At 45.5% G+C, this 27,577-nt stretch overlaps 1 protein-coding gene across 3 annotated transcripts in view; it reads right to left on the bottom strand.

Moving 5' to 3' along the window:
- PANK1 (pantothenate kinase 1) overlaps nt 1-27,577 on the bottom strand; it is a 589,765-nt gene that overhangs the window by 404,388 nt on the left and 157,800 nt on the right. The window contains exon 1 of one of the 3 annotated variants that reach the window (XM_069611323.1): nt 9,985-10,088. The exons of the other annotated variants lie outside the window; for them this stretch is intronic. The gene's annotated coding sequence lies outside the window, so the exon portion shown is untranslated. Of the gene's footprint in view, nt 1-9,984; nt 10,089-27,577 lie in introns of those variants that run through there. 3 annotated transcript variants of the gene reach the window in all.

The following is a 27,577-nucleotide window of genomic DNA, read 5'->3' as shown; positions in this document are numbered from 1 at the left end:
AGTGATGGTAAATGGCCGGGGGAAAAAAGTGGAAATCTCTGAAGTACCTTCTAAGACCCATTTTGGGAATTTATCAACAAATGAATTAAACAATGTGAGTACCCTTTTTGCCCCGAGCCACATCTCCATCCATGGCCCTGCACTGAGTAAGTCCCTACCTGGGAATCAAATTAACATGACTAACTCAAATAGGGAATACGATCTACCTGTTAGTGGGAGTACACTTTCACCTGAGCCAAATCCCTGTGTGGTTTCTACGACAATCCCACTGGCTGTATCTTTAATGAATACAGAAAAAAATACACCTGCTACTAGGCCTCATCGAAGTGAACTGGCAACGCAGTGCATTATTGGATTTGAGGGGGATGTAAAGATATTGGCGGATAATCGCATTAATCGATCCTATACATTCTCCGTATTCTCAAAAATACCTCAATTGAGAATAATTAAATCTGAGGATATTACAAGGGTTTCTCTGGCAAGTACAAATAATCACAGGGCTATTTGTTATCTTGCCTCTGAGGCTATAATGAAATTTATATGGTTCAATCGTGAGGAAATAAAAAAGGAGGGTCTGACGCTGTTTATTTTTGATCGTGAGTCGGAGGCTCTAATATTTCTAGAAACACCAGGCAAGGGTATTGAAAAAACTAAAATTGCAGGTGGTCCTTGCGTGCAATCTGAAGCAGGGTTGGAGGGAGGAATGCTGGAAATTTTGAAACTTGCAGCCAATACAAAAGGTTTACCATGGTTGGAACCTATGCTTTCGGCAATCTTATGTCCGAATCCACCGATCCCTGCGAAATAGCTATGCATTGATACGCGCATGCAAATTATATCTTGGAATTCTTGTGGGTTTGTAAACTTGATGAAATGGCACTCTGCTTTAACCTATTTGGAACAACCAACAATAATAATGATACAAGAAACGATGAAAACTGACCGATTTGTGATTCCCGGATATTTAACTTTTACATCACCTCCAAGGAGATCTTTGTTAGGTCGTCCAGCTGGGGGTTTGTTGGTTGGAGTCAAGATTTCCTTGCAGGCTCAAGCAGAATTAGCTTGGGAATCTGTCAGTATATTGGCGATTCATCTTGCAATACCCGCATCTAGGTACTCTTCTCTTACGATAATTTCCTTATATTGGAATCCAGCTGCCCTCTCAGTTGACGAAATGTTAGACGAATTAGATGCATGTTTATTAGATATATCTACCAGATACCGCACTTGTGAAATCATTATAGGCGGTGATTTTAATTGTGATTGTAGAGATTTGACTGTAATCCATAAATTTAAATCATCCACTCTTTCTCGTAGTAGAGGAGTCAAATTTAGAGAACTCCTCACAGAGTGGGATATGGATTTAATGGTCAGAAACGACATGAATCTTGGTAATACATGGTCAAGAGGAACGATGCATTCAATGATAGATTATATATTTATATCTCATAATCTGTTTATGCACATGGCACCCCTAGAAATAGGACGGATTGAGATAGGCGATCACGCACAACTTTCTACGTTTTTGCAACTAAAATGCAATTCACTTATACCTAATATAACCTTGGCAGTGGTTGAAATAGATCGTCCTTTCCATTCCATCAGATGGAACCAAGGAATATGTAACCCTGTTAAACAAATTTCCTCAGAGATTGAGAGGACTAGAAGTGCAGGGGGAAATTATGATTATACATTGTGTATGCATTATCCAGATATAGTTGCAATAGCTCTTGAACGATTTGGCAATATACAAAGTAATGTGCAACATGCACATCCATATGATCATACATGCAAACTATTAAAAAGGGAGAAGAACAGGGCATTGAGATATTTAAAGAAAGGCAACTTGGGCAGTGAAGTTAGTAAGATAAGGAGGAATGGAATACTATTAGCCTATAAACATCACTTGAGATCTGCTCGTATTTCAAATTATAACGATGCAAATTGTACATTAATTCGTGCCATTTTAGCTCATGACACACGAGTAATCTGGCGCACTTTGAAAGCTGATAATAGACGCGTGGCAATGTTTTCGTTAAATTGTATTCCTGAGCACATTTGGCAAACTTTTATAAAGGCTAAATATCAACTGCCTTGCAAATTTCACTTTGTCCCTGATGTTTCTCTTGATTATTCTAATATCCCAAGGCTGAACTGGGATTGCAACGACATTATATGGGCAATCTCCAGGTTGACTTATTCAAAAGCTGCAGGACCTGATGGCCTTCCCCCCTGTCTTTATAAGGCAGATCCCGTGTTGTGGGCTGACATCATAAACTTTAAGTTTGATTCTATTATTAAATCTGGGGAAGTTCCACCCTCATGGCTAACCGCCAATATAGTACCTATATTTAAAAAGGGTGATCCATCTCTCCCGGAAAATTATCGTCCAATTTCGTTAATTGATTCTGAGGCTAAGATCTTTTCTATCCTTCTCTTAAATGAATTGGAGAAAGTAATCAGAGCGAATGATATGTTTTCGAAATATCAAACTGGATTCAGGAAGTCTATGAGTACAACCCTAAATGCTTTTATCATGTCGCATGTTATTGCTGGAGTAAAAGAAAGGAATTCTAATCCTGTATATATAGCAATGATTGACATGAGTTCTGCTTTCGACACGGTGGTCCGCAATTTATTGTGGAAGAAAATGTTGAAGTTAGGGATTCCATCTGTGTTGATGTATTGGATCATTAAGTTGCATACAAACACCTCGTATAGAATAAGGATCTCGCCAGAAGGTGGTACCACAGCCCCTATATGTACAACAATAGGTGTGAAACAGGGCTGTAACCTCGCGGCTACCTTATTTAATTTATACCTATCCGATCTTGGTGAAAATTGGGAAAAGGGTGATTTGTTTTCTGTTAAAGTGGGGAGTATTCATTTGAAATGGATTGCATTTGCTGATGATATTATTTTGTTTGACCCTACTCCGGTAGGGCTCCAAACCAAACTCATTATTTGAGAATTTTGCAAAAGCACATAATTTGACACCTAATCCAGCAAAAACTGCCATTATGACCTTTGGAGTGAAATCAAAAAATGCGAATTTTAGATGGCAAATATTGAATACACAAATTTGCCGTGTGAACAATGCTATCTATTTAGGGTATTATATATCAGCCCTTAACTCTATTAACGCATGGTCAAATATTATTAGAAATAAAACTCGACCACTATTATCCCAAATGAAAAGGATTTATAGCCAATACTGTAAATTCTCTTTAATCCCACTAATAGACTTTATGACATTAAAAATTGAAAGCGTCATATTGTACACATTAGATATTTGTCTGTGTGACATGACAAGCGTGCTTGATAGTATACAGGGCTGTCTTTTAAAATCTGCAATGTTTCTCCCGATGTCAACTCCAAATGCCATTATTCGACATGAACTGGGTCTGGTTTCATTATCAACTTGTTGGAAATGGAGACAATTGTCCAATTACGTTAAAATTCATTATCCTCCTATTAATTCATTGTATATCCATTTAAATAAAATGTTGGGCATGCAAACTCCAAAATCCTTTTTTAATTATCAATTGAAAATGCAACAAATTTTAGATAATGTAAATACAACCGTTGAGGACATGCAATATCGTCCCGGTTATGTTAAGAAAAAACTTTTTGAAATGGATTGGTGTATTACTATTGATTTAATTAAAACCTATGCGTTGTATAAGGAATACAGTATGCACGTAAAACAGCGCATTCCACGTTATGACCATGTTTTGTTATTCCCTTGTGAAGATATCCGAAAGGTATATATTCGCTTTAGATTAAATCTATACCATACACGGGAACGGACTAAGAACTGGGAAATGAATAAATTAAATGATTGCGTGGGATGTCGATTTGTTGAATGCAATGAATCGTACGAAACGTTGAAACATCTTATACTGTATTGTCCGCATTTTAAGAACATAAGGACACTCAAATTGAGGAAATTCGCGGAAATTGAATTTGAGGACTGCCTTGAAGTTCTGTGGACCAGAATGATGCAGGGACGTCACAAACCCTTAATATATGAATTGGCAAGTTTTTGTAAGCACATCGAGAATGAATTAGAGCTATTTTTGTAACTGTAAAATGATTATTATTCGTAATATTTTAAATTTTGTAAAGGTTCTGCATGAATTATTGTGTATTATGAACCAAATGCAAATAAAAAAAAAAAAAAAAAAGATTTCAATGACATGTTAACGGAAGAAAAAATCTTATGGGACAATGTGTCAATTTCTTTATCATCCCTGTCTGGGGGAATTGTAAGGTATGCTGCATTCCTAGTAGGCGTGGCCGCCTGAACCACTAGACTTTCAGGTGATGGATGTTTTCTTAAATATTCAGGGTCTGAAGAAGAAGGCCTGTATTTAAATGTGATTTTTTTTTTTTATTTACTGCAGGAGCTGACTCAGGGTTTTCCCATGCAGTATTCACCTTCCTTTGCAAAGCTATGTGAAAAGGAAGTATGGGGTCTTGTTGAGGTCCCCACGAAAGGATGTCGGTCATGTCCTCCTCTTGATAAGTAGGGGAATTTCTGTTCCAGCCCATACATTCTGTTACCCTATTCATTAATCTCCTGTACCTGCATGATCAGCAGGGTCAGGTTTTTCAAATTCATACTCTGGAGATGTGTCCAGACCACTTGTTGTCTGTAGGCACTCCTATAGGTCTGTCATTTTTGAATGAGGGTCAACCAACTCCTCAGGAATTTCCCTTGTTCCAAACTTTACACCAGCCGAAGAGAAAGAAACAGATGCAAGATTTGAACTCTTGTTAGGTTTGATCCCAGCAGAGGGAAACCTGGATGTGAGAGAGCTCTTTGAACTTTAAAATAAGTACTGTGCTTGAACCTACATTTACCAAGAGGCCTTGGTGTAGGAGAGAAAAGTGACGCTGGAGGAAAGAAGGTCAAGGTGGTCATGCCGAGGTAAGAGCAAAAGACTTGCAGTTTCGAAAGTCTTCAACAGCAGAAGGAAAGTGAAAGGAGGATTGAGTCCGCCGGAGGGAAGCCTATGAAGGTGTGATGGAAGTTTCAGGAAGGGAACACCCACAAATTGTGATTGAAAGGTTTGAGCTCGGCAGAGGGAAACTTGTACTGAATTGTGCTAATCAGAAGGAAATAAACTTGTTGAACTATATTACAAGCTAAAAGGTGACCTGGGCTGGAATGAGAGAAAGCCGAGTGTCCAGCAGACAAACTAGTGACTTTTCGTGGAAGGACACGTGGGCCCTGATCCACAAAACAAACTGCATCCTTGTGTCCGAAGAAGAGTGTGTCACAAAGTCCAAGTGTGCCATCTTACCCAGTGCTACAAAACGTGGGGAAGGGAATTTACTCAGCCATACTGACATTTCTTTTGAACACTGATTTTCCTTTTTGCATTACACATTCCCTTTACACAACACATTTATTGTAATAGAAAGAGGGCAGGCATTAGGTTTATTAGTGTAGGCCATTTTATTTTGACTAAGGATTGACTAGGACTATTTTCTTTTTGTTTGATGGTAGAGAATACTCCCATCTTAGTTATAGGGCAAGATAGCCCTTTTAAACCATCAAAAAAGGTTTTGAAACTTGCAGCTCGGGTCAGTGTCCACTTGTGATACCATGCCTCCCTCACAGAATACTCAATCTGCTCAAGAAAGTGAGTATTCTTTCTCGCACTCCTAGTCCGATTCAGCAGGTACTTATGAATCCACCGATGGCAACCCTCAATCCTGTTAAAGAGAACCTGAACCGAAGTTGCAGCAATACCTGGGAGACAAACAGTTGTACATAGTCAACAGCGCGGAACCAAGGCTCCATTTGAAAACGCTTCAGCCCTGCTGGCATCTAAATCAAAATGCAGCTTTTTTTTTAACTCATCTCTGCTCCCCAAATCCAGTAAAAAGCTCTGCAGTGATAAATCCAACTGAAAGGCACAGAGCCACCAGAGCCACAGGTGCACAGCAAAGAGCAAAGGCACGTACCTGACTGCATTCTGTCACTGTATTATGATTATCATTCTTCACTTGTAACTATGCCTGTAATTGTGTATCCATAAGACCTCTCGTCTCATGCATATCTGCTGAATTAAGAATCCAACACCTACTTGTAACAGCGCCTCGATGTCCATGGGCTGCAAGTGCGCTATACAAATGTGAATAAATAAACAAAGAAGCATACAGAAGGCAGGACATTGGTCTAACCACAAAATGGCCGACAGGCCATTTAAAGTCTCGGTAATGCCAGGTGAAAGGACAGGTTAGACAAATTAAGCTAGTTAAACAACCCAAATGTTAAAAACTGGGCCCAACCAATATTTAAGAAATATTCATGTATTTCAGCACATTAGCCATTAATAAAATAATTGTTCAATTCTTTGGATTAAATCACATTTTCATTCACACAGATGTCACTTATTCAACTCTTCACTGCCAAAAAGGCAGCTTCATCAGAAGAGAGTTATATTCAGCTTCACTTGTAGATCTAACAGACAAAGCGTGGTTGATGGTACTGGATAACCACAATTATACTACCAACGATCTTGTGCCCTAGAAGGCTCATAGAGAAAGGAATACTAATCCCTGGTAAACTACAAGAATACCCTCCTTGCAATTGGGGACAAGAAGGCAGCAGCTTCTCTACCACTCACAGGCACACTTCGTTATTACTAGGACAGTTGGGTCCCTCAGTACATTCAATCTGCTTTGGATGGTTACTTCTAAAAGCAAAACACAAATTCTTCTTGATGAAGCTGTTCATATGGCAGTCTGTGTGAAAGAAAATATGATTCAATCTAAAGGAAAAAAATAAATTAATCATATTAATATCAGAGTAATCACATCTTTGTTAACACCTGGCAATCTGTAACCAATTTCTAGATTAGATTTCTACTATTTGATACAAGCCTTAGCGGTTAGGTTTATGGTCTTGTGGGTGAGCTATAATCACACTGAATCCGCTAAAAGAACCAAGAGAGGCACGAAAAAAGCAGAGCAGAAAAAGAGCAGCGCAGACCGAGAGCTCATGCAAAGAGCTGCATACTGGAGGGTTGGACAAAGAAGGGCAACCCAGGATTGACTGCATGCCTATACCCTCACACATTCGGTGCCATCAGCAGCCATGGTATCAATCCTCAAGAGAAAAAAGGTGAAGGGCATAATTCTCAGACAAGATTCAAGCCGAAACTTGAGTTGGCACTGTTCATCTATTTTTACCTTGCGGACTTGGAAGCCTTTTGGCTTCGCTTTCATATGTTGGGATATTGTGAAGCAGTTTCTACGGGGAGCCAACACACAAGTGTGGCTCATGGTGTATACAACACTTGCAGGCTTTACACTTATGAAGGCTTCATTCAGTGCTTCTTTGCTACCCGTTTTCTTTTTAATTGGTTGGTTGCAGGCTTACTCCTCTGCCCCTAGTCCCTTTGCTTTTCTTTTCGAGCACAGTGATGTTCTGCTTTTTCTACCATGATAATCTTTAGTCACCACGCTGGCATATACTATTGAATTATGCGTGTGTTTTGTATACCATTTGCATTTGATGATCATACATTAAAAATTGCAATTAATTTCTTATTTTCTGCTCTATCATTTATGAATCTTTCTTAATATGTGCTCCGAGTGTTGAGAATTCTAGACCCGTTTGTTCCTTGTTTGTGTGCAGCCCCAGAGTTAGGGCAAGGCTGGGTGCAGTGTATAGTTCAAGATCTTGCGTTCCAAGCCAAAAGCAAAGCCCAGGTGTCTACATAAGTTAGACGTAATACCCATCTTCTTCACAGTAGTAAGGGGGGGGTCAAGATGTTCACCCCACTTTAGTATTGACTTCCAACCAGCAAGCAAACTAGGCTGAAGAGAAGTTAAGCATGCCGTCTGGGCCATGATAGCCCAAATAAGGAGAATGCACTCCTGAGATCCTAGGCACTGTGTTTGGCCAAAGATGCCACGACATACAGTGCCAGGCTACACCAGCCACTGCACGCAGTCAGTGGTGGGGTGATTAAACCCAGTGTCAGGGAATGCCTTCCACAACAAAGGTGTTGCAAACAGGGCTGAATGACCTATTTTTCCACAGAGAGTTTAGATGAGCTTAGGACATGGGAGAGGCTCAGTTACCAAACATGGATTATCCATAGACCTAAAAAATGGAATAGGGCGAGGTTGTGATAGCTCTGTGGCATCAGATGGAACTTCAACATAACTGGGTATCCCCACTGGGTGGGACGGTGCTTCCAGAGATTATGACAACAGTTGGTGGTCTCAGAACTTGTTCCATCCCATTAATGTATTAACTGACTTGTCAAATGGAACCAGAAAGGAATAAGAAAACCTATTTACAAAGATCAGTGACCAGTCTGTGAAAGGAGAGCAGTCTGCCTGAATTCCGTCATAGGAATTGTGCCTTTTCTAAGGGTGAAAATCAGTGAATGGAGGGGGTGCAAGTGCAAGCACCCCCTCTCTTGAAGTGAGGAGCGAGCCTTTCAATGCAGTCCCACTCTGAAGGCCAGGGGAGAACTGCCTTACACCCAGCCTCCCCCGGACTGTACAGCCTGCCCAGAACCTATCACAGCTTGATGTTTGTCATCTAAACAGAGGATTAGAAATCCTTCCATTTTCTCTCTTCCTATCTGTGCACAGGAGGACGGGGCGATTGGGGGGTGGGAGGTGTCCAGGATGGGGGGATGATGGTGTTTCAGAAGAGTCTGATGGAACATCAGGGAGACGTCACCACATGGAAGAACTGGGGTCCCATCAAAGAGGAAAACTAGCCAGTGAGTGAACCACTTGCAGAAAGGCGTTAGTAGGAAGGGCAGCCACCATGTTGCGCTTACTGTTCCTACCAGACTGCTTTCTGTCTGCAAATGTTAATACTATCAAATACACAGGAGACACGGCCTGGATAATCTACTTCAAAGAGTTTGTATAGCCAAGCAGTATCCAGAATGCCAGTTTATTGGTGTGCTCCCCTGCTAACGGGACGTCTACTTTTGGGTGCAATTCTAATTTCCATCATCTCTGTGTCTCTACAGCAGATATGACACTTGTTGTTTGGGACTCGGTCCACTTCATCAAACTCGACATTCCCCTCTTTACAGTTGTCTATCATGACCACCAGCTGCGAGCACCCGACTCCACACTAAGAAAACAAATTGCAGTGATTACACCAACAAGGCACTCGTAGATGTGGTTAAAAGACTGCATAGCAGAGATTCTCCTCAAACCAGAGTGAACGAATCATGGCGTATGCAGTTGGTCTCGACCAACTTTCCTTTGTAGATGTTTGTGATCATTTGTGTTTGCTATCCCCTTGGAGGAATAATGTGTTTACGGTGCACTTATCAAAATGGACCACTGGTGGTCTCCTCTACAGTTGTCCAGCACAAGGTCAGTGTACTTGCAATACACTGGACCCACCCGGGTCTTCCGCACGCAAACGTGAGGTACACTTTCCCACACAATCACACAACTAATTTAGGGGGGTGGGGTGAAGCATAGGCACGCCCCTTAAAACAACAACATTCCATAGAGGTATTTTCTTTGAGCAATACTGAGGATTCCTAGCACTTCGTGGGCTTGCCATTGGAAGAGTGGGTGTTATTGGGGGCTTTTGTTCATTTATCAGTCACCAATAAGGTCTGGCAACCAACTGCACGCTACAAACATAAAATCATGTATTTAAGTGAATTTACACGTTTAGAAAATGTATCTGGAAGGTGAATAAAAGTCAATGCAACACATGAGCTCCTTTACATAGGCTGAAAGACTAATTTCAGTCAATAACAAAAGATCACTCTTCAACAGCACAAAGCCTCGATCATCATCAATTGTAATATTGCTTTAACTCAGTGTGTCCAAATTCTGCAATCAAAATGCACCAACACCACATACTCGCGATCACGAATAAACTGTTCATTCATTACACGGCAGACAATGCTAGCTAGGGAAAGGTTACATTTCATGCCATATTAGTTCAGCAATTATCGGACACATTACCTTTGATAATTCCTCGTGAAGGCGTGTGTGGTCCTTTTATGAGCTTCAATGATAACAAATGCTGCGATTTTAAAGTCGCCAGAAGGCTTTTCTGCTCATGTTCGGTAGTTGCTAGGCAACTGCAGCTCGGTGCTTGCTTGCGAAAGCAGCTGTATGAATAGGCTTCAAGACTATTGAATGGTTCTACAACACTGGGCTATTACCTTTCTCGATATCCAATAGCTTTGGTGCTCTGGAGATCATTTTGAAACTTCCCGAATTAACAAAAATAATCCTTTTTTTCTGCAATAATGGCTTTCCCGTGGGTGAATCTAGGGACTATATTTATCTTAAAAACACGAGCACTTTACTAAATGTTGGGGGATTTGAATATATCGTGAACACTGTTGTGAGCGTCTATGCAGTTTGCCAGTTTACGGTTTTAGGATATAGGTAGGCTGCATATTAATGTTGTTAATATGTGTCATGACTTCCTGTCTGGTGCTTAATGGAGGATGGCTACATAGGGCTACATGTTAGTTAGTGGCATTTTATTTGAACGGATAGCCCACTTGTAGTTGAGACGCAAATGTTGTTATGACGCACGAACCAATTTGACGGGTTATGCAAAGGCTGATTTTCCATGAGCCGTAAAATAAAGACTCCACAGCACGACGGGTCCTGCTTCAAGCACTGTTGCCTTCACCAGTCTTCCGGGGAAGATCAGCACTTTTTACATCTCAAGCCCGTTTACGAATCCTCGCGACATTATATACCCATGCACATCCAAGTTCTAACACGTCTTTACTTTGAATGCCATAAACGCTGTAACAAAACTAGCAATCACCACAACACAGTATTAGAACTGCAGTGACTCGAAAGAACACAAAGAAAGAGAACGGGCAAGAGGTAAGTCTATTAAAAGGATACTTGGGTGCATAAATATGTCAGCCCTAAATCAAACCTTGTATCTTCCAGGGCACAGTTCCCAATCTACTGCTTTGCCTACTCCTTTCATGTTCTCAAATAATTCTTCCATCACTCTGCCTCACAACATACCACACGGGTTTGGCACTCACATTTTGCTGGTAACCACCACAACATATCATTTATGTCCCGGTGTAATTTCTGGACAAACTCGTAGATGGCAGAATAAGCAAAGCATGCGAGTAATCAAATTCAGAAGCCCCAGAAAGTGTTCCCACAACGAAACATTAAAATTGAATATGACGCAGGTGTTCTACAGAGTTTCCTCAGACTTGTGCTTTTCATTAAGTATTGAGAAATTATGGAATTTAGCAGATCTCTACATATCCTGCCTGGTGCTACATATATAGCCCCTGGCTTTTGGGCACTGCAAGACAAGACCAGGAAAGAGGTGTCTTACATGCTCGTCATATTGGGGTGAAGAGAGACAATCCTTAGGTTTAATGGATAAGTGCAGGAATTATTGCCCCTCTTCCTTTAAAGTGAGTGTGCATTGTCGAGACAGCCAACTGGACTCCAATTCAAACAGGTTTATTGTGGGGATTTGTACACGGGAAGGGTATTTAATGTGGTCAAAATGGCTACCCAGAAGAAAAAGTCTTCTTGCTTCAAAAGATTCTGCAAAAGTCTCTCCAGGCCACTCACGAGGACCACTTGGTCTTTAAGTTTAAATGTTGCTCTGCTGGGCAATATCCTGGTTGCTGGTACCTTTTCCTGGGAAGGCCAAGGGCAAAGCAGCATCGCTCTGGATTTGTAAAGGTTTGCGATGAAGTTCCAGTCCCTGTTACAGCAAAACCAGCAGCATTTCCCAGAGGTGAGGTGGTCTTGAAGGATCTTTCAGGGCCTGGATGGGCCTTGGCTCACATCCCTATCTAAGGATCCTGATCCTCCTGCCACCCAACACCCAACTTGCATTCCTCCCTGCCAAAATCACAGCTCACTTATACCTTGGGGCCTGCCACTGGACCTAGCCTTGCTCTCTTGTGCAGGCTATATGATATGATAATTTGTTTATATCGCGCTCGTACACAAGTATTTCAGAGCACGACAAGGCAAGGGAGGGGAACAGGGGAGAACAAAACGATCTTACTAGGCCCAGTGACATTGAGAAAGCGCAAGTGCATGGGAAAGGGAAAGTGCATGGAAGGGGGAAGAGTGGAAGTGCGGAGCAGAGAAGAACATATAAATAATAATACAATTTTAAATCATAGATAGAGGCAATAAACAGTGTAGTGCAGTCAGAAAGTGCTGTGTTTAAGGCAGCAGACTGGGTAAGTCTGATAAGTGCAGAAAAAAGAAGAACATTGGGGTGTGGGGAACTGTATGGGTACAGATACAGTCCCCCAGTGCAAGGGTTGGCCAGGAGGCAGTGCAGGAGGGTGGCAGAGTGAGCAGGTACCTGGGCCCAGGGGACAGAGGGTGGCCAGGTGCACGGTGCCAAGAGAGTTCAGCAGGGTAGAGAGAGAGAGAAAGCAGAAGCAAAGAGAAAGGTCTTGAGGAGCTTCCGGAACCGGAGATGGTTTTCTTCAAGTTAGAGTGGCAGGGAGGCTGTTCCAGAGGGAGGCCCCAGCTGAATAAGATCTACCCCCAGCTTGTTTCTTTGAAAAACGACTGACCCTGAGGGAGTTAGAAGCAGAGGGGCGAAGAGCTGGAGAGAGGAGGTATTTGCAGAGGGATAGTTGAAGGTATGTTGGACCCAGGCCCCAGAAAGCCTTGTGGACACTTCAGAGGGTTTTGATTTTAATCCTAGTGTCCACTGGGAACCAGTGGAGAGATTTCAGAGCTGGAGAGATACGATCAAAGGGCTTGATGCCAAGGACAAGTCTCGCAGCCCTGTTCTGGATTAGTTGCAGAGGGCGGAGAGTAGAGGCAGGTAGATGTAGAAAGAGGCTGTTACAATAGTCCAGCCTAGAGAGAACCAGAGCTTGGGAGAGAGTGAACTTCTGGGGGAAGGAGAGTAAAGGCAGAGTACCTCTGAGGAGGTGCAGTAGGAAATTTGACTTTTTAGAGAGTTCAGAGATGTGGACGGAGAAGGAAAGTGTGGAGTCAAAAATGACCCCGAGGTTCTTAGCCTCACAGGTGGGGGGTAAGAGGCGGGCCAAGGGAGGCCGGCCAGAGAGTGAGGAGAAAGGATGGTGAAGGTGTGCCGATAAGGAGGATCTCCATCTTGCTGGCATTCAGATAAAGATCATTGGCGGCACACCAATCTTGAATGGCAGTTAGGCAATCATAGATGGGAGAGGAGGTGGCCGAGGGAAGCCTGAAAATTAGTTGAGTATCGTCAGCGTAGCACTGGAAGTTTGAGCATAAAATGGCAATGCAGTGGGCGAGAGTTGCCAGGTATTGGTTGAAAAGCCATGGCGAGAGGGTGACCACTGGGGAACACCACAGGTAGAGAGGAAGATAGATGACAGGAAGGAGCCAAGTTGGACCTGGGAGGGTCGATCAGAGAGGAAAGAGGTCAGCCAGGCTGTGGACTAGCCTCCCTGAAGACACGCCTCATGCTCATTCACCCATCCACTCCATCCAGACAACTGATAGACAGGCATGGTCGATCATCCTCAGGCCTCCAAGGAAATTCCTTCTCATTGCTCACTCTAGTACTTATACCCCCCTTCCCACTTATCTTTGGTCTTCACCACCTCCAACCTCTTCTATACCTTTTTCTTGCTGGTTGTTCACCTCCTCCAACCTTGCTTTCTCCCCTCCCTGCTTCTCCAGGTCACGGTGACCCTCAATCTGCACTTCACAGTTTCTATTCTTTCACCTCTCCCTGCATGTCCAGCTCTTTCTGCACCTTCCAAGCTCCCTATGCACTGCTCACTGCTCCGCTACTCAAACTTCCCACACTGCTTCCCTTCTCTGGCATCTAAGGGATTAGCAGGTGCTAAGTGGTTTACTCTGCTGCACAGGTATTGAGAGATGTGCTCTATCCCCAGAAGCAGACAAAGCCTTCAAAAGGCTGGTCCACCATGTTTGTTTTGTTTGAACCACACATGCACAGTGAAAGGCAACTGCTGGACTCTGCCGCAGAGTCAGCGTCTATCCAGCTCCCTCCACACGCCCTGCTTTGCTTGCTGCAACGGTGGTACATTTTGGGTGTGCTTCTCATGTCTTTTCTCCCTTGGCTAGAGAGGTAACCATCTGTTTACGATATCTAGCATCTGTACACTCAGCCTTTCCTTCTATACTACAGGTCAGACATAGTACCAGCAGGCCCATTTTCATTTAGGAGAATAAATCATTTTACAGGTGCCAAAAAGTGTAGGGTTCACCCTTCCAAGCTCCTCCCAATATCACCCCATTGCCCCCCCACGCATCGATCTCTTAAAAAGGAATTATTTTTGTTAAATGTATGTTTAATTCCAGCTCATTCTAGATTAGATATGGCTGAAGGGAGACCAATGCTCGCTAAACCCCAGAGTAGTATCGTCAAATAAGACTATCATCAGCATTCTCGAACCATTGGACTCTGAAATTGCAGATCTTTGGGGGGAAAGAAGCAGCCTTAGAGAACGTTAAGTTTAAGTCTGATACTTACAAATTGAATAGACAGGGAGTATGCAATCCTGCCTTGGTCCCTTTTAGATGGAATTTTATAGAGGTATTTGTATGCAAATGTATAATGGTAATAAGCCTCTTGGTAGGCCCCATTATGCCAACTTAAAGCATAGGCGTGATCTATTACCAAAACCAAATGCAGCAGTTAGATCAATTCTAGCTGCAAATAGATCTGGAGTCCTCCTCGACCAAGCTAGTTTCCGAAAATATGAAGGTATACATCCATTAAGTTGAGTGCCCAACTCCTTTCCTAAAACCATTCTGATTTTTAACAAGAAAGTGGGGGTGGGGGGTTAAAATCAGCAATGAACTAAAGAATCACCTGCGCTGGGTCCCGAAATGACAATCAAAATGTACTGCCTGCAGCTTGCGTCAAGGTAGTGAGGACCAGAGTACGAAGGGCCCCAACAAAATATATAGGATAACTAATTATCCAAGACATCAACGCGCCTGGAACACTGATATTTATGCATATGATTTACTAAATCATCCAAACTGGATAGTATTCGAAGGTCAGATGTAAATGTGGAACCTTCGAAAGGTACAGAGATATGGCAAAGAACAGCAAACATGTGTTTTGACCTGGATACATGTCTTTTTCAAAGCTGCTGAAGATCTAAAAATCAAACAATACAAATCATCTGAAATGTGAATCCAAAAGAGCACAGCAATTCCTGCGATGTCAAACATTGAGTATAGATCAGTATAATAACCACAATCCAGGAAGACAAACATATTGAATGAGCAAAATGCGAATATGTAATTGCAGACATACATACACTAGATTTATCGGTGATGATCTCTCAAGTTTTTTGGGTTGTCGTTGCTGACTCTCAACCCAAGGAATTATGTCTGCCCAATGCGCACAAATTGATACTAGAGGTGATAAGCATTGGTTATTGCGCTCAACAGTTCATGGTAATGATACTCCATTATTTTACATTTTCAGCAAATAATGTCCTTACTCCTTTCCGTTGAGTTTATTTGATGTTATTGCATATATAATTTCCAAACAAGATGCTGTCAAATTGGTGATCAGATTATTTTGCCGCTGCGTTACAAATCCATTGTGTATGTGGAGTTCCCCTAAATACAATCCTCTTAAATTTCTAATCTACCTCTACAACACAGCCCCGCTACCTCGCGCACCGCATCTCCAAGAAACCCAATCCACGAACCTTACGCTCAACTTCCTCCATCTCACTTACTACACCTAGATTCAACAGAAAACGATCAGGGGGCTCCTGCTTCACTTTCATCGCACCCACACTATGGAACTCGCTCTCTCCCACCCTCAGAAACGAAACTTCCTACCTTGCATTTCACAAACAAGTCAAAACTACACTTTTTAATAAATATGCATGATTACCTATATAACTACTGTTGACTGGACTGTAACTACCTATGCCTCAATGTATGTAATCTAGCGCCTTGATACCTCTGGGTCCTGGGCGCGTATAACAAATGAAATAAATAAATCTCTTTCAGTTATTGTAGTGTTATGTTATTGGGCATTTGTATAGCGCCTGTTACCATTGGTATTATTCCAAAGTGCTGTGGGTTGAATGCCCTCAGGGACCATAATCCAGGTCAGTGGAGAGAGTAGTGTAGTAAACAGTGCATGGGTGCACTTGGTATGTGTGCAGCCAGGGCATATTAAGTGGTGTATAGCTACATTCTAGTGCTAGGCGTGGTGCGGTTGTTGTGCGAGATCAGTAGAATCTGTGCAGTATGGCCAATTGGTCTTTGGTAGCTGCATCCTGGCAGTGGTGGAGTTTTTGAATGGGATTATGTGTGCAGCTAAACCAATTTTCGTGGGGTATAGAAGAGTTCTAAAGACTGTTGAGGTGATCATGGAGGTGTATAAGTGTGTGCAGCTAGACCGAATTAAAATCGAGGGGTATAGCCGCATTCTATTGTTTGTTGGTGCAGAGGAGAGAAGTAGTATATTTGTGTGTTTGAGTGTGTGTGTGGATTGGAGGGGGAACCCTGTTCCTGATGAGCTTCCAGTGCCTGTTTAGCGGCTTTGGGGTTCGGGGCTATTAGGCTAAGGTCCTCCCTGTGTCTTGTTGGGTCTGCAATTGCTTACTGACATACCGATGCATCACGTTCAGTTATATCAGTCCTAGCACTACATCCTAGAGATTATGGCTGGTGCTCGTGAGCCCAGTCCAGCATCATCGTCTATGGTCATCCCTTTGTCTTGATAAGTCTGCAATTGATTGTTGGCGACACCTTTTTACTGTGCGTTTGCATCAAGTTCTGTACTAACGGACATACGAGTGCATCCTAGATATGGTGGCTGGTACTCCGTGAAACCCAAGGTCCAGCATCTGGCCAAGCCTTGTTGTTTTGCTGTGTCTGACTAACACCGTTCCGTACAACACATCGATGTCCCATGCTGTTACTTGCCTCACCAGTTTCATTGCTTGATTTCTAGAGCATATTCCCTTGACAATGGGAATAAAGTGGAGCATAAGTGCTATTGGATCCAAGTTTTCGGTTCCTAAGTAATTGTTTACAGCGCGTGGTTGGGTATTCACGTCCTGGTTTATGGTTTGAATTCGTGAAATTACACTGCATCCAAGTCCCTTGCGAGAGCAGGATGTTTCTCACACGTAATCCTCATCTTATGATATCTCCATATCTAGTTTCAGCTGTTTTTGAAACATTTTCCAACAGGGGGGCGCTGCGCGTTGATGCCTGTCGACTCGATGTCCGTGTATGTTCCTGAGTAGGCGAGGCTTGAAGTAATGGGCTTCTCTGTCTTTCACTAGGTCGTGGAAGGGCGACCATATTGTTAGGAACCTTGTGTTCTTTCCGGCATTGAGGGCGCATATCTTCTCCATAACCATTACATTCCAGATCTCAACCCACCACCATGCAGTCTGTGGACTTGACTCGTCCTTCCAATTCTGTGCTAGGGACATTCGCGTCGCTGATAGCAGATGGGTTATTAAAGTGGCTCTAGGCCCTGTCATTGCGTATATTCCCTCTATAGGCACTCCCAGCAGTATCGTTTTTGGGGACATTGGCAACTCCGCCCCTGTAATGTCTGAGGTGGCCCAATATTTCTTTCCAAAATACATTTGCTTTGGGTCACGTCCACCACATGTGATACAGGTCGCCTTTCACTCCGCATTTCCTCCAACAGTTAGGTGAATAGGACCTGTTCATTTTGTGGATGCGGTGGGGGGGGGGTCAGGTACCATCTAAGGTATAATTTATATGCCGATTCCTTGATTGTGGTGCATCTGGAGGTGCCATGTGCTCTCGCCCAGATTTGGCTCCATTCTTGCTCTGTTAAGTGTACCTCTAAATCTTTGTCCCAACTCTCTTGGTAGGGGAGCACCTCTTCCGCTTGGGCCTTAGAGAGTAATCTGTAAAGTCTAGTCACTCCTTTCGTTGTCTGCCCTTCCTGTAAGGTCAGCTCCAGGCCTGTTGGTGTCCTTGTGCCCGCCTGTTTCACTGTTGGGTGAGTTATCCAGTGCCTTACCCGAGTATATCTGAATCGCTCATTTTCATCTAGGCCAAATTTCTGCTGGCATTCCGTGAAGCACACTAGGGTGCCGTTAATGTATAAATCGTGTAGGGTCAATTCTTCTGCTCCTGTCCACCCGTCCCAGAACCTCTTCTGGAGGCCCGGTGAAAAATCCGGATTGTGCATTAATGGAGAGTTAGGGCCTAGCCCCCGTGGGATTCCCTTCCTTTTCCGGGCGGTGTCCCAGTTGAGCAGGGACCACCTGGTAGCTTCCAGAAGAAGGCCCCCTTTCTCTCGGTCCCTTGTTTTAGGAATATTAGGGCTTTTAGAGGTGTTGCTGTGGCCGCTTGCTCCATTTGACACCAGCCTTTATGACTATCGGGGTTAGCCCACCGTAACATTGGGGCTAGCTGAGCTGCCAATATGTAGCCTTTCACGTCCGGCACTCCTAGGCCTCCGAGCAGCGGTGGGCGCGACATGATGTGTTTCTGGACCCTAGGTTTCTTCCCCTGCCAAATGAATTTGCATATCATGTTTTGCAGTTCTTTGATTTTGGCCGGAGGAATGGTCATTGGAATGGCTCCCACCACATAGAGAAGACGGGGGAGGATAGTCATTTTTACTGCTGTGATTCGGGCGAACCACGACAGTTCCTGGTTTTCCCACCTGAGCATATCGTCCTGCACCTGTTTCCATGGGGGGTGGGGGGTATGTTCGTTTTGTATAGCTTATGCGGGTCGCTCGTTAGGCGAATCCCCAGATACTCCAGTGAGTCTTTCACCCACGGCACTGGGAAGGCCTTCTCTAAGTGCTCAATCACTTCTCTCTTCTCCATAATGTTCATTGCTTTGGATTTCGAGAGATTGATGGCGTACCTCTGCAAATTTTGATGTAATTTGTGCTTTGTCAGTTGATCATGAAGCTAGTTGCCGGGATTTGGTAATTACTTAGCACCATATTTATGAATTTCGGTGCACATCCGAAGGCCTCCATCACCATTTCCAGATAGCTCCAATCCATACTGTCGAATGCTCGTTTTGCATCCAGGGCGGCCACCGCAATTGCTTGTTGCGTTCTTCTCCCTACATCTATTACATCTATTGCTCTTCTTAAATTGTACTTTGTAAGTCTGCCTGCGATGAAACCTGCCTGGTCTTTGTGGTTCATGCTCGGAAGGATCCTCATCAGTCTCGTTGCCAAGATTTTGGTGTATATTTTTGCATCCGTATTTAGCAATGCGATTGGCCGATAGCTGGAGCACTCACGGGGGTCTTTCCCTGGCTTTAATAGCAGTATGGTTGTGGGTCGCCGCATGTCTGGCGTCACTCGACCCTCTTCCCTGATTGTTTTGTAGAGCTTGGTCAATGGGGCCAGAAGTTGTGTGCAAAATGTTTTGTAGAAGCCATTGCTGAAGCCGTCTGGGCCGGGAGCTTTCCCCATCGGAAGTGCTGAAATTGCATCACTGATCTCCTGGCTGTGATCAGGCTTCCCAGGTCACTCCTCTCTTGCTCCGTGATTCGTGGCCGGATGGTTGAGTGAACGTAGGAATATTGTTTCGCCCTGTTTAGGTTCTCTCTACACAGGAGGTCTCCATGGAATTTCAATATTATTTCCATCTTTTTTGCTTCTGCTGTGTGGGGGATGCCGTGCTTATCGTACAGTTGCGTAATGTAGTTTTGGGCCTTCCTTTTCCTCAATTTAGGGGCCAGGAATCTGTTTGCCTTGCCCCCATGTGTATAATAGGACTGTTTCGCATTTAATAGTGTCTGGGCCACTTGCTCTGCCATGTGGCTCTCCAGCTGGGCTGGGATTTTCCTGAGTTCGCGTAGGGACTTCCTTGTTTGCCGGGTCTTGTGTTGAATTTCAGCATTCTTCACCTCTCTCTCTAGTTGTTGTGTTATGAGGGACCTGTTCCTGTAGTACGTTGCCGCCTGAGATATGAACTCCCCTCTCATCACTGCCTTCCCCGCATCCCATATTCCCCCCCCAGCTCACTTCCCCGTTGTCATTTTCTTTAAAGTAATTATTGATGGCGCATTCTATATGGGCCCTTAGCGCTATATCCTTCAGGAGGAGTTCATTTAGTTTCCAAGGTGGCTTCTGTTTCCGCGCTACCTCTCCCCAGTCCACCCCCACCATGACAGGAGCATGATCCGAACAGTATTCCACCCCTATTTCTACTGACGTTATTTGGGGAATTAGCGTAGCCGATACTAGGATCATATCAATCCTGGAATAGCCCAGGTGAACCGCCGAGTAATGGGTGTACTCCCCGATTTCCTCATGGAAGAATCGCCATGTCTCTATCACCCCTAGTTCTCTGAAGAGGCGTCCCAGTGCCTGCCTATTCTTTTGGTCCGCCGTTGTTGTGGGGGGTGGGGGGGGGGGTTTATCTAGCACTGGGTCCATGACTCAGTTAAAGTCCCCACCTATTATCAGCTGGCCTTCACACCAGCTGCCCAACTGGTTTAGTAGGTTCGAGAGGAATACGTCCTGCCGTTCATTGGGGGCATAAATAGCTAGGATTGTATACAGACAGCCCTTTATTCTCCCCTTAACCCGAGGTATCTTCCCCCACTATCCTTTCAGAGTTGTAGCTTTTTGAACTCTAAGTCCCCTCCTATCAAGATAGCCACTCCCCTCTTCTTTTACCCGCTGGAGGCATAAAACTGCTGTGGGAAAGCTTGGTGGGACATCCTCCTCATCTTTCGGGAGGAGGTGGGTCTCCTGCAGGATCCAATATGGCTCTCCCCTTTGTCGGAGAATTTAGCCCCTGTGCGTTCAGGGAAATTACATTAGATTCTGCCATCCTTCCTCTATGGGGGGTCCCCTCTCTCTGTAGCCCTCTCCCAATTCACCTCAATGTCGCCCGTCCCAGCTCTTTGCATATTTATTCTATTCTGTTTCATACTGCTGCTATTTGCACTGTGTTTTGCTTGCTTCTCTACACCCCCAACTCACCCCCTCCCGCCCCCCCCATGTGGCCCTTGTGACCGAGATTTCCCATAATCCCCCCCCTTCTGAAAAACTGGGGTTTAGGGTCACTATATAGGGCTTTGCTTCCGAGCGGTCTCAGAGATCCCTGTCTCGGTTTGGATTCCAAGGTTCGGCACCTCCCTGCTCTGTCCCTGCAGGCCTGTAAATGCTTTTATTTTAGGATGTTGCTGTAGGCATCTTCCTGACGTGGTGAGGTGTTAGTTGGACCTCTAAAGTGTGGCTCTCTCCTAGGTCTGCTCCTGCGTGATCTAGACCACTCCCATGTGTTGGCCCCGGTCTGCTGTTTGTTTTGAATCCGACCACCCTCTTCTCGGCTTTGGTTCTCTTCCACTCCCAGCAACGCGAGGCCCTCATCACAGGTGCTGATTTTCTTCTGTCTTCCCTCCCAACTGAATGTAAGGCCAAACGGGTACGACCATCCGTAGGGGATTTGTTTATCCCGCAGAATTCTCGTCACTGGGCGCATCAGGCGCCGCTTGTGTAGGGTAGAGAGTGCCAGATCCTGGAACAACTGGATCGAGCTCCCATTGTCAAATCAGTGGTGGCTCTGGCAGTTTTCAGGATCTTTTCTTTTATGGCGTAGGATGTTAGTGTCACCAGCACGTCCCTAGGCAGAGCTCCTGGTTCCAGTCTGCGGGGATCCTATCCAACTCTATTGATTCCGGCTTAATGTCCAGTAGCAGGCTACCGAAGGCTTGCTGCAATGTGTCACGCAGATCTCCATCTGGAACAGATTCTGGTAGGCCCTTAACGCGAATGTTTGATCGGCGTGATCTGTTTTCAAGATCCTCCACTTGAAGCTCAAGGTTATTCTAACTGGTCCAGCAACTGGCTGGCTTGTTTAGCGTCTTCTGATAGGTTGGAGAGGCCATTCACCATTGTGTCCACTCTCTCTCCCAGCTCATTGATCTCCTTACAGACTTCCTGTAGTGAAGTGTTAAGGTCGTCTCGTAGTTGCCCTATTTGGGTCTGGAATGCATTCGTCAATCTTAACTCCATGCCCTTCAAGCAGGACAGCAGGTCCTCCTTATTTGAGTCTGTGGCGCTAGGAGATGTATCCGACATTGTCTCTGCAGAGCGTTGTGGCAGCGACAGTGTGTTTAGGTCCTGTGGTTATTGACGACTCCAACACCTGGCCAGATGGTTATCCTGGATTTGGGGGGACCTTTTCGCCTTTGGGGGTGCACTTTTCGTCCTGGTGCCAGGGATCTAGGCTAATCACAGATATCTCTACTCTTTTGTGCTCTCCGCCAATGCGTTGCTGCTGCTGAAGCGGGTACTGGCTGGCCGTGCGTCCCCACTAATGGGTGCAGCTGTGTACAGCTGCGGCCTCTTCCCCCCACTTTTATCATTTGGGGTTGCTGCTGTTGAAGTGTTATCCCCCTGAGGGGGATTGTCCTTTAAGTCCCCTTTAAATTCCCGGAGTCCAACCGGCCCTGAAGGAGTGTCCGCTAGGCCTCCGCCCCGCTCCTCCTCGCCCCCATCGGGCCTGCTCCAGACCAGTGCCTGCTATTGGGCCTCCCTCCCAAGTTGTGTGTTAGTTAAGAGACGTGAGCGAGCCTCCTACCTTGTTCTCCTGGCGGCCGCTACTGATGCTGATTCCGTTCGCTCCGTTTGGGCCAGGGTTTATCATGTCCTCTGTAAATCCTCCGCTCGCTTTCTTGTATTGCGGCGGGGCTCGACGAGCCCCGATGGAGTGCGTCTGCTGACAGTAGGTGTTCACCTTTCCCCGTTGAGCAATGCACTAAGCAAATCTGCTGCAAAATTCCACTCGGGACACTGAACCCCCTGTCACTGTTTGTTTCCAGCCCCTTCTCCCACCTCCACACGGCCGTGTCTGGGCCGCTCTGACGGGGTAACTCCTTCTCTGCTCCCGATCCCCCCTCCGATGCCGGCGGATGACCTTCTTGTGTTTTCTTCTCCGGGGGCCGCGGATCACCCCCAGACGGTATGGGCCGTGGCTCAGGACCTCCACCTGCCCAGCTGGAAGTCCGCCTGGTCCCTCGGCTATCCCCCACTCGTCGCACAGCAACACAGGGGCTCCCTTAGGCCTTCTCCTTCTGCAGGCAGGCTTTCTCCTTCGGCGGGGCCTCCGCCGTCTCTCCCACGCAGGGCGCCATGCCAGCCCCCCGGCAGCAACCGCCACCAGAACACTCAGCGGGGACGCTATTCGTGCCTCAGAGGGGGCTCACTCTCACTTCTCCCGGGGGATCCGACAGCGGGGCACTTCACTCGCCCATCCCCCTCCAGGCCTCTCACTTCAGGGCTCCCGCCTGATACGGACCGTTGGGGCACAGCAGTCTGTCGGAGCTCTTCCTCCTCCATGTTGAGGGGGCCCCCCCGGTCCGCGGTCACAGATGTTATCAATGCCTGTATCCCGTGCGCTTTCTGAGCCTTTTATTTTAGCTCTTGCTTTATGCTCCTTTTGAGTCCTGCAGGTGCTGACAGGAAGATTCCTTCAATTGCCCAGATCCAGAGCTGCATGGTTGCCTCTCTGCACAGTGGTAGTGACCCTATACCTCCTCTTGTTGAAGTAGTACATGGCCACTGTATTGTCCGTCATGATCAGGATGTTCTTTCCACAAACAGAGAGCAGGAAGGCCTTCAGCACCAGTCTGACTGCCCTCAGCTCTAGAAGGTTGATGTGTAGTTTGGACTCCAATGGAGAACAATGACCGCTGATTGTCAGATTGCTGGCATGTGCTCCCCACCCAGTGAGTGAGGCATCCGTAACTACCTTTATCTCTGGCTATGGTTGCCAAAAGGGCTCTCCCTTCAGCCGGAAGACGCTGGGCACTCTGTAATCTTGTGACCATCTGCAGAATGTCTTGAGCCCGAACCTCGGGTGGTGAGTCTTTTCCCAATGATGAGTCTAGGACAGCCCCAATGAATTGGAGCCTTTGAGATGGTATCATATGGGACTTCTTGAAGTTGAGGGAGAAGCCCAGTCTGTGGAGGGAGTGACAGGTGGAGCTGAGATGTTCCAAGGCCTGTTTGGGAGAATGAGCCCTTATCATCCAATCGTCCAGGTAGGGGTAGATGTGGATGCCCCCTCTCCCGAGACTCGCTGCTACCATCGCATCAACTTGGTGAAAACCCTGGGGTCAGCCCAAATGGCAGAACTCGAAACTGATAATGAGAATCGCCAATGGCAAACCTCAGGTACCCTCTGTGCTTGTGATGTATTGGCACATGAAAGTAAGCATCCTGAAGGTCCAATGATACCATCCAGTCCTGAAGCTGGAGGGCTTGAAGGATCTGAGAAAGGGTAACCACCTTGAACTTGTCCTTCCTGAGGAACTTGTTCAAGTCTCTGAAGTCCAAGATGGGTCTCAATCCTCCATCTTTCTTAGGGATTAGAAAGTAAGGGGAATACCAACCCTTGTTCCTCTCCGCTACAGGTACCTGTTCTATAGCACCTTTCTCTAGCAGGGCCAAGATGTCCTGCACAAGGTGTGGATCTGGAACTTTGAAAGAGCTGTTCCCAGGTGGATGATCCAGAGGCTTTTTTAGAAAGGGAAGGCAGTAACCCTGGGCTACTGTTTCCAATGCCCATGCATCTGAAGTAATACCCCGCCATTCTTTCAGATGCTGTGAGATTCTGCCTCCCACCAGAGTTTTGTGGACTAAGGGCTCGGAGAGGTTTTGAGGCAGCTTATTGTAAAGTATCCCCTGCCTGAGCGGTCTTAGCCCCTCTTCCCCGTCCACCACGGGGAATCTTCTCTGACCTCTTTGATTCGACAGTCCTCACCCTCTTCCAACTGAGGAGTAATAGCGAAAGGATCTGCCCATCCAAGCTGTACCAGTGGGGCGTGTTTGTGGGGGGAATTTGGCTGCTGCTTTAGAGGTCTGCAGTTTCTCCAGGCTCTCTTCAGCCTTGCTGCCAAAGAAATGTGAGCCGTCAAAAGGGAATGTTAAGAAGTCTAGATTGCACATCTTGTGCAAAACCAGACTTACGCAACCAGGCAAATCTGCGCATTACAGTGCTACCTGCCGTTGCTCTGCTGATACTGTCAGCAGAGCCGAGACCAGTCTTGAGTGATTCACTCATTACATATTTCCCATCCTTGACAATGATTAGGAAACCGTCTCGTTCTTCCCCTTCAGGGATATGTTCAGCCGCCATCGCTATGCAATCTGACAGGGTGAAAGCGAATTTGGCCAATGCAGACATGGCATTTGCCGATTTAAGGGCCATACTCCCCGCAGAGAAAACCTTTGTAGCCAAAGCGTCATAAAGCGGGTCATTTCTGTTTGGTGGGGATAGTTGGATATGCATTTTGTTTGGATGTAGAAGTGGCAGCCTGAACTACCAAACTTTCGGGAGTTGGATGTTTTGTCAAATAATAGGGGTCACTGCTTGACGCTCTGTGTTGCTTGTCAGTTTTTTGTTCACTGCTGGAATTAATTCCGGCGTCTCCCAGTTGGCATCAACTCGCCTTTGCAGGGCTACATGGAAAGGAAGAATAGGGTCCTCGTGGGGTCCCTTATCTAAAATATCAGTCAGGTCATCCTGCTCAAAAAGTGGTGCAGGCCTACTCCATCCCAGATATTCTATGACCCTAGACATCAGTTGCCTGTATGAGCCATTGGCATGGTCTAAGTGAACTGGCCTGCCAAACTATTTCAGGGGAAGTGTCTAACCCACTTGCAGTTTGCAGGATTTCATGTAGGTTTTTTTATGTTTGAATCCTCTGAATCCTTGTGTCCTATATTGGAACCCAAAAGGATGCGATTCATCCGAAGATGGCTCATCATACTCATAAATTGAGGAAATCGACTTAAAGTCTTTCCTATGCAGTGGGGTGAAAGGTTTCTCAACATCCTTCGATGGTTTGGTTATTTGCGTCATCAAAAGTCTTAGAAACCGTCAACGTTGAGGGCTTCGACGGCTTTGGCATTGAGGATTTTTCAGACACCGACGTGGAGTCTTTCGGCGTCGATGACGGTCTTCAAAGGAGTCTTGTCTCTACTCGAGGGAACCTCCAAGGGCTACAGAGGAGTTTTCTCCAGACAACTGGGCCCGAGGGTGTAAGGGTTTTGTCCCTTGCCTTCTTATTGTTGCGTCTGTCGACATGGGCATGGCTCTTATTCTTTCTTATAGAGTGTTGAGGCTGCATTCTCGAGTACTTTGAGCATTTTAAGTCTGAACCTCTCCCACTCAGCCAGTGAGGCAGATTTGTTGGGACAAGAGACCCGTTAAATGGAGGAACTAGATGACAAAGCTGGTGATCTGTGCTGCCTTTTCTTCAAACGCTGTGAGGATGACAAGTGGTGTGAACCACTGTGTGATCGGGACCTTTTAACTTTCTTCCGACGATGTGAGTCGTCTCTCGACTCGGAGGATCGCTTTTTTGACGGGGTTGTCAAAAGGGATTTACGAGACCTACCTGCAGCTTAATTCCCTCCAAGCTGTTTCAGGGCTTTTGCTGTCATCGATAGGCAGGACCCATACTCCAATGTTAAATGAGTACCATAGACACACCCGATGGGGTTCTGTAAGGGATATTTCCGTCATGATCTCATGTCAATGATGCTGACGACAATGCCATTTTTACTAAATACGAAAGGTTTCTCGTCAAGGAACAGAAGCGCGCAGATCTTCCGAAGCTATAGCTCTCGCGGAAAAACAGAACTGAAGCTAACGGTTTCTGCACACGCTATATACCATCGATGATGTCGACACCGAGACAGAGGCCCTTGAGGGACATCAACTCGACAGGCACCGACACGCAGCGCCCCCTGCTGAACCAATACAATTTTCCAAAGCAGCTTAAGCTGGATATGGAGATATAAGATGAGGAATACGTGGGAGGATCCAATCCATTCGAAAAGGGGTTTAGGGGTGTACTTGGAGATGAGGTCAGAGGAGCTGAATATGGCATCAAGGCTGTGGCCAGCAGTGCGTGTGGGTCCTATGATATACTGGGTGAGGTGGAGTACCTCTAGGCTGTCAAGCAGGGGTAGATTCATGGAGTTGTTGGGCATGTCGAACCAGATATCGAAGTCCCCCAGTAAGGTGCATGCAGGGTGGTTAACTAATGTGGCCACTAGTGAGTTGCATAGGCTGTTGGCGAAATGTCTGACGTATCCTGTAGACTAGAAGGAAGCTGTGTGCCAGAGTGGGCAGGAGAAAGAGTTTGACTAGAAGGAATTTGCAGTTAGCTGTGCAAGATTGTGTTTCGTTGGAGATGAGAGATGTTTGGTTTGTGGAGGATGGCTAATATGCCCACTCTAGAGGGTCGGTTGTGGGTGATGAGTGAGTAATCGGGAAGTAATGCTTCATGAGAGATTGGTTTGAGGTAGTCCGAGAACCAGGTTTCCGTGATGAAGATGAGATCGGGATTTTCTGAGGCGTCAAGTCTATCTTTATATCAAAAGTCCCTCTACACGCGTTTTACCACAATAAAACGTGCATCACCCGGACGTTCTGTTGTTAAACACTTTCAAATTGTAGGTTTTAAGATGAAAAAATAAAGAGGAAAAATAACTTTTCAAAATCTGTGTTGCTAGCCCAATGATGGGTACATAGGTTATGGTCTGTGTGGTCATAGATCTTTTAATAAAAACTCACCGTAGTGGGTTTGA

Source organism: Ambystoma mexicanum, chromosome 8 (assembly GCF_040938575.1).
Source record: "Ambystoma mexicanum isolate Mex_15411 chromosome 8, UKY_AmexF1_1, whole genome shotgun sequence".
NCBI lineage: Eukaryota > Metazoa > Chordata > Amphibia > Caudata > Ambystomatidae > Ambystoma > Ambystoma mexicanum.
This window is presented reverse-complemented; position numbering and strand designations above follow the sequence as displayed.